Source organism: Oncorhynchus kisutch, linkage group LG13 (assembly GCF_002021735.2).
Source record: "Oncorhynchus kisutch isolate 150728-3 linkage group LG13, Okis_V2, whole genome shotgun sequence".
In the NCBI taxonomy this organism is placed as follows: Eukaryota; Metazoa; Chordata; class Actinopteri; order Salmoniformes; family Salmonidae; genus Oncorhynchus; species Oncorhynchus kisutch.
In genome coordinates this window covers 74575419-74582756 of record NC_034186.2, presented here as the reverse complement: position 1 = coordinate 74582756, position 7338 = coordinate 74575419, and the positions used below count along the sequence as shown (strand labels likewise).

The window sequence follows — 7338 nt, the reverse complement described above, 5'->3', positions numbered from 1 at the left end:
ACACATACATACACACACGCCTCCTACACATACATACACACACGCCCTCCTACACATACATACACACACGCCTCCTGCACATACATACACACACGCCTCCTACACATACATACACACACACCTCCTACACATACATACATACAGCCTATACATACATACACACACACCTCCTACACATACATACACACACGCCTCCTACACATACATACACACACACCTCCTACACATACATACATACAGCCTATACATACATACACACACGCCTCCTACACATACATACACACACGCCTCTACACATACATACACACACGCCTCCTACACATACATACACACACGCCTCCTACACATACATACATACAGCCTATACATACATACACACACGCCTCCTACACATACATACACACAGCCTATACATACATACACACACGCCTCCTACACATACATACACACAGCCTTCACATACATACACACAGCCTACACATACATACACACACGCTTCCTACACATACATACATACAGCCTACACATACATACACACACGCCTCCTACACATACATACATACACACCTCCTACACATACATACATACACACCTCCTACACATACATACATACACACACGCCTCCTACATATACATACATACAGCCTACACATACATACACACAGCCTCCTACACAATTACCTTTTATCTGCATGACAAACTTTTACATAATTAATGACACCAGAAATGAAGGTAACAAAATATGTTTAGCTGCTGAGCAACCTACCCATTTCACAATGCCTTTTCATTGACGTTGTATGACCAATATTCTCCACTTTACATTTAAACCTTAGACAATAAAATCATATGCAGAATGTATTAGTTTTACTGTCACACCATTAGTTTTACTGTCACAACCACAGCACAGGTGGGGGATATTTGAAGTAGCCAGTTGTTGCTGGAGGGAGAAGGAGCCAGTCAGAGCGCACGACGAGACGTGGCCGGTAGCAGTCAGTCAACGAGGGTAATATCCCGGTGTGAGCCAGCGCACGGGCATACAGCGCGAGAGGAGGACACTTTACATTAGGCTGGCTACCTCCTGTGTTACAAATTCATATATGAAGAAAAGCAATCAGGTGGTCCTGAATGGCGAATAAAAGGTGAGTGATACAATTTTTGCATTAATAAGTTGCCAAAATACAAAATTTGATCATAATACTCTTGCTGTTTTAACCGATATAACTGTTTTGACATTTGGGCACAGGCTTCCATAAATGGTAGCATCATGGACATTAGAAATAACCTGATGTTGTTCATCGTTGACAAGCCACAAACAATATATGATATAGTTTATGTCGCAGTGGAATAATGTCTGTTTACACTGTTTTAAAGTTCTCTGTTAGAGACATGCAGATAGTAGACACTTGAAAATGCCTTGCCTCTTAATTATTTGACAATTGTTTTGTACAGTGTTTACAATGTAAATCTGTCCATTTTCGTATTTGGCAGGTGTTTATTTCCGAGGAAAGCAACTATAAACAGCCTCGTCTGTTTTGTATTTTGTGTATTTTTAGTTTATGTCATTAATAGTCATCTGTTTTGGTCGGGATCCTCACTAGAATAGTGGGAGCATATTGTCCAAAGGGATTTGGTGGAACTGTCAGATTTTCACCCCACTGCAGACATATCTGTACATTGTATACTGATAGGTTAAAAGGAAAGAAAGGCCTGTATTGCTGTGTTTTCATGGCTGATTATTTTGGGTAATGGAGAAACATTCCTAAAAAAAATGGAAGTATTGGGAACCACAGGCTTTTATAATTTGACAGGGTTTCTATGTGACCTCTGTCTGTGACTGGGCTGTTGGGAAGAACCTTACTTTATTATTTTTTAGATATTTAAAACATAATTGAAGGTCAGAACTGTATTACCTACTCTTACTGTAGGCCAAACAATCAGAATTTGGATGATGATAATGCTGAAATCGTCACCATTTACATCATCATAAGTTATGTTGTTATCTGTGTGTGGTTCCCTGGGCCATGTGAGCCAGTGTTTGGCAGCTCTGTGAGAGGGAGTGCTGTATTTGGACTTGGGGCCAAGGATTACCCCTCTACCATCCACTCTGTCCATTGAAGCTAGGGATATAGTGAGAGGATTGTGAGAAAAATATATAGTTTCACAGACTTACACGCCACCTTGCGTGCCAAATCTCTCTCGGTCATTATCAGATGATTGTGTTCTGTGAAGCACAGCAAGAGATGAGGAATGAGAGAGAGAAAGAGAAGTACACAGAGAGAGAGAGAGGGGAATTACAGAGAGAAAGAGAAGGACAGAGAGAGAGAGAGAGAGAGAGAGAGAGGGGTATTACAGAGAGAAAAAGAAACACACAGAGAGAGAGGAGGAATTAGAGAGAGAAAGAGAAGGACAAAGAGAGAGAGGAGGAATTAGAGAGAGAAAGAGAGGGACACACAGAGAGAGAGGAGGAATTAGAGAGAGAAAGAGAAGGACACAAAGAGAGAGAGAGAGAGAGGATGAATTGGAGAGAGAATGAGAGGGACACAGAGAGAGAGAGGAGGAATTAGAGAGAGAAGAGAAGGACACAAAGAGAGAGAGAGGAAGAATTAGAGAGAGAAAGAGAAGGACACAGGGAGAGAGAGAGGAGGAATTAGAGAGAGAATGAGAGGGACACACAGAGAGAGAGAGGAGGAATTAGAGAGAGAAAGAGAAGTACACAAAGAGAGAGAGAGGAAGAATTAGAGAGAGAAAGAGAAGGACACAGGGAGAGAGAGGAGGAATTAGAGAGAGAAAGAGAAGGACACAAAGAGAGAAAGATGAAGAATTAGAGAGAGAAAGAGAAAGTACACAAGAGAGAGAGAGGAAGAATTAGAGAGAGAAGAGAAGGACACAGGGAGAGAGAGAGGAGGAATTAGAGAGAGAATGAGAGGGACACACAGAGAGAGAGAGGAGGAATTAGAGAGAGAAAGAGAAGTACACAAAGAGAGAGAGAGGAAGAATTAGAGAGAGAAAGAGAAGGACACAGGGAGAGAGAGGAGGAATTAGAGAGAGAAAGAGAAGGACACAAAGAGAGAGAGAGGAAGAATTAGAGAGAGAAAGAGAAGGACACAGGGAGAGAGAGGAGGAATTAGAGAGAGAAAGAGAAGTACACAAAGAGAGAGAGAGGAAGAATTAGAGAGAGAAAGAGAAGGACACAGGGAGAGAGAGAGGAGGAATTAGAGAGAGAATGAGAGGGACACACAGAGAGAGAGAGGAGGAATTAGAGAGAGAAAGAGAAGTACACAAAGAGAGAGAGAGGAGGAATGAGAGAAAAAGAGAGGGACACAGAGAGAGAGAGAGGAGGAATTAGAAAGAGAAAGAGGACACAGAGAGAGGAGGAGGAATGAGAGAAAAAGAGAGGGACACAGAGAGAGAGAGGAGGAATTAGAAAGAGAAAGAGGACACAGAGAGAGGAGGAATTAGAGAGAGAAAGAGAGGGACAGAGCGAGAGAGAGGGGGAATTAGAGAGAGAAAGAGAAGGACACCAGCGAGAAAGGAGGAATTAGAGAGAAAGAGAAGGACACAGGGAGAGAGAGGAGGAATTGCAGAGAGAAATAGGACACCGAGAGAGAGAGGAGGAACGAGAGAAAGAGAGAGAGAGAGAGAGGAATTACAGAGAGACAGAGAAGGACATATATAGAGAGAGGAGGAATTACAGAGTGAAAGGACACAGAGAGAGAGAGGAGTTACACAGAGAAAGAGAAGTGCACACAGAGAGGAATTATATAGAGAAAGAGGACACAGAGAGAGAGGAGGAATGAGAGAAAGAGAGAGAGAGAGGAATTACAGAGAGACAGAGAACGACAGATAGAGAGAGAGGAGGAATTACTGAGTGAAAGTTAAGGACACAGAGAGAGAGGAGGAATGAGAGAGAGAGAAAGAGAAAGACACGCAGAGAGAGGGGAGGAGTTAGAGAGAGAGAGAGAGAGAGAGAGGGGGAGAGAGAGAGAGAGAGAGAGAGAGAGAGAGAGAGAGAGAGAGAGAGGAGGAGGAATTACAGAGAGAAAGAGAAGGACACAGCGAGAAAGGATGAATTAGAGAGAAAGAGAAGGACACAGGGAGAGAGAGGAGGAATTGCAGAGAAAAATAGGACACCGAGAGAGAGAGGAGGAATGAGAGAGAGAGAAAGAGAAGGACACACAGAGAGAGGGGAGGAGAGAGAGAGAGAGGATGAATTACAGAGAAAGAGAAGGACACACAGAGGGAAAGGAGGAATTAGAGAGAAATAGAAGGACACAGGGAGAGAGAGGAGGAATTGCAGAGAGAAAGATAAGGACACAGAGAGAGAGAGGAGTTACACAGAGAAAGAGAAGTGCACACAGAGAGGAATTATATAGAGAAAGAGGACACAGAGAGAGAGGAGGAATGTGAGAAAGAGAGAGAGAGAGGAATTACAGAGAGACAGAGAAGGACAGATAGAGAGAGAGGAGGAATTACTGAGTGAAAGATAAGGACACAGAGAGAGAGGAGGAATGAGAGAGAGAGAAAGAGAAAGACACGCAGAGAGAGAGAGAGAGAGAGAGAGAGAGAGAGAGAGAGAGAGAGAGAGAGAGAGAAAGAGAAGGACACAGAGAGAGAGAGCAGGAATTAGAGAGAGAAAGAGAAGGACACACAGAGAGAGAGAGAGAGAGAGAGAGAGAGAGAGAGAGGAGGAATTAGGGAGAAAGAGAAGGACACAGGGAGCGAGAGGAGGAATTGCAGAGAGAAAGAGGACACCGAGAGATAGAGGAGTTACACAGAGAAAGAGAAGTACACATAGAGAGGAATTACAGAGAGAAAGAGGACACAGAGAGAGAGGAGGAATGAGAGAGAGAGAGAGAGAGAGGAATTACAGAGAGAAAGAGGACACAGAGAGAGAGAGAGAGAGAGAGAGAGAGAGATGAATTACAGAGAGAAAGAGGACACAGAGAGAGAGAGAGCGAGAGAGAGGAATTACAGAGAGACAGAGAAGGACAGATAGAGAGAGGAGGAATTACAGAGTGAAAGATAAGGACACAGAGAGAGAGGAGGAATGAAAGAGAGAGAAAGAGAAGGACACACAGAGAGGGGAGGAGTAAGAGAGAGAGAGAGAGAGAGGAGAGAGAGAGAGAGAGAGAGAGAGAGGGAGAGAGAGAGAGAGAGAGAGAGAGAGAGAGAGAGAGAGAGAGAGAGAGAGAGAGAGAGAGAGAGAGAGAGAGAGAGAGAGAGAGAGAGAGAGAGAGAGAGAGAGAGAGAGAGAGAGAGAGAGAGAGAGAGGAGGAATTACAGAGCGCAGAAGCGTAAGCACAGAAAGAGATGGAAATTGAGTGACAAAGAGGAACAGAGAGGAGAGCGAATAAATTATCCAAAGTTATTATTGACCTCCAGGCGCTCTTCAGGTGTCATAAAGATGGCGGCGTAATGTTTGCCCGTGTCTCTCCTTCTCTTGTTTTGCCAAATAACTTTGGAAAAGTTAGCTGAAATTGACCGTCATCGTATTTCTCCTCAAAAAAAGAATGACGAGTGTTGTTGGATCTCACGACTATATTAATTCCACGTGTGTCTGTATAAATGTCCAGTGTGTGTATTATTAGACTGAAAGGTGGCAGGTTGTAATCAGTTCCAGACCTTAGTGGTTCCATGATGAGCTGTCATCACTCTGTTCACAGTGTGGTGATCCTGATGGCATGAAGACAAAACAAACTTAGTAGTGGAACAGAGAGACAGGGAGGGGAAACCAACCAGGAACTAACCAGGGTGCTGCTACCTTAGTAGTAATGTAGAAGTGAATATCTGATCTGTTGTTAAGGTACTTTACTTATAACAAGATGAGCAGAGAGGAGTAGGACGAGAGAGAGAAGGGAGTGGGCTGGCTGGAAGCATAAAGAGGTTTGTCCAGAACAAGGGCATACATTTGAAGCACAACGAGTCAGTCTATTTTAAAAGACTGATTAAATAAGTCAAAAGTCAGCTGAGTGTTCTTAACCCCTCTTCCTGATTGTGACCATCAGATGACCCTGATCACAACGGCACACAGTATAGAGGGATGGAGAGAAGGATGGAGCGAGGGATGGAGAGAAGGATGGAGCGAGAGATGGAGAGAAGGATGGAGAGAGGGAGGGAGAGGGGATGGAGCAAGGGATGGAGAGAAGGATGGAGAGAGGGAGGGATAGGGGGATGGAGAGAGGGATGGAGAGAGGGATGGAGAGGGGGATGGAGAGAGGGATGGAGAGAGGGATGGAGAGGGGGATGGAGAGAGGGATGGAGAGAGGGATGGAGAGAAGGATGGAGAGGGGGATGGAGAGAAGGAGGGATAGGGGGATGGAGAGAGGGATGGAGAGAGGGATGGAGAGAAGGATGGAGAGGGGGATGGAGAGAAGGATGGAGAGAAGGAGGGATAGGGGGATGGAGAGAGGGAGGGATAGGGGGATGGAGAGAAGGTTAGAGAGAGGGAGGGATAGGGGGGTGGAGAGAGGGATGGATAGGGGGATGGAGAGAGGGATGGAGAGAGGGATAGATAGGGGGATGGAGAGAGGGATGGAGAGAGGGAGAGGGGGATGGAGAGAAGGATAGAGAGAGGGAGGGATAGGGTGATGGAGAGAAGGATAGAGAGAGGGAGGGATAGGGGGATGAGAGAGGGATGGAGAGAGGGATGGAGCGAGGGATGGAGAGAAGAATGGAGAGGGGGATGGAGAGAAGGATGGAGAGAGGGAGAGGGGGATGGAGAGAAGGATAGAGAGAGGGAAGGATAGGGGGATGGAGAGAGGGATGGAGCGAGGGATGGAGAGGGGGATGGAGAGAGGGATGGAGCGAGGGATGGAAAAACATCCAATTAGAGGGAATAAGGCCCAGTGCCAATGCACATGATTGTATGTTTGAGTGTGTGTGTGTATTTGTGAGTGTGTGTCCAGACCACTGTGTTGGCATGTGCCACCATAATGACGTCACCTTTCCTAAGACCTGAGGACAGATGTTAACTCCCAGAGCTAGCCACCAGGTTAGGTACATTTGAAGACACACAGGTTCCACTCAGACTCATCAGCCGAGCCCAGAGAGATTAGACCCGACTAGCCGCATGACAAGATGTCCAGTGTTTTAAACGGGAGCACAAGTCCATTGCTCTAGGGTAGGCTTGATGGCTATTATTTGTTGTTCTCTGTATTCGGTGGTTGAACAGGTCCAGCTGACACTGTAAGCAGAGCCCAGGCCAAAGTGGTGAACGATGAGACCGGTAAAGATGCTTCAGTTAATAGTCTATTGATCCGATGGGATGAGAGCTAGAAGTTCACACACTGTTGTTGTCATATTTCAAATGCCATGGCTTCATGTAGGCTGCCAGAAACA

At 45.3% G+C, this 7338-nt stretch overlaps 1 protein-coding gene across 2 annotated transcripts in view; it reads left to right on the top strand.

The window, feature by feature from the left end:
- The first annotated feature begins 992 nt into the window (after positions 1-992).
- LOC109881265 (inward rectifier potassium channel 2-like) overlaps positions 993-7338 on the top strand; it is a 37464-nt gene continuing 31118 nt past the window's right edge. For both annotated transcript variants that reach the window (XM_031787337.1, XM_031787336.1), the window contains exon 1: positions 993-1139. The gene's annotated coding sequence lies outside the window, so the exon portion shown is untranslated. The remainder of the gene's footprint in view (positions 1140-7338) is intronic.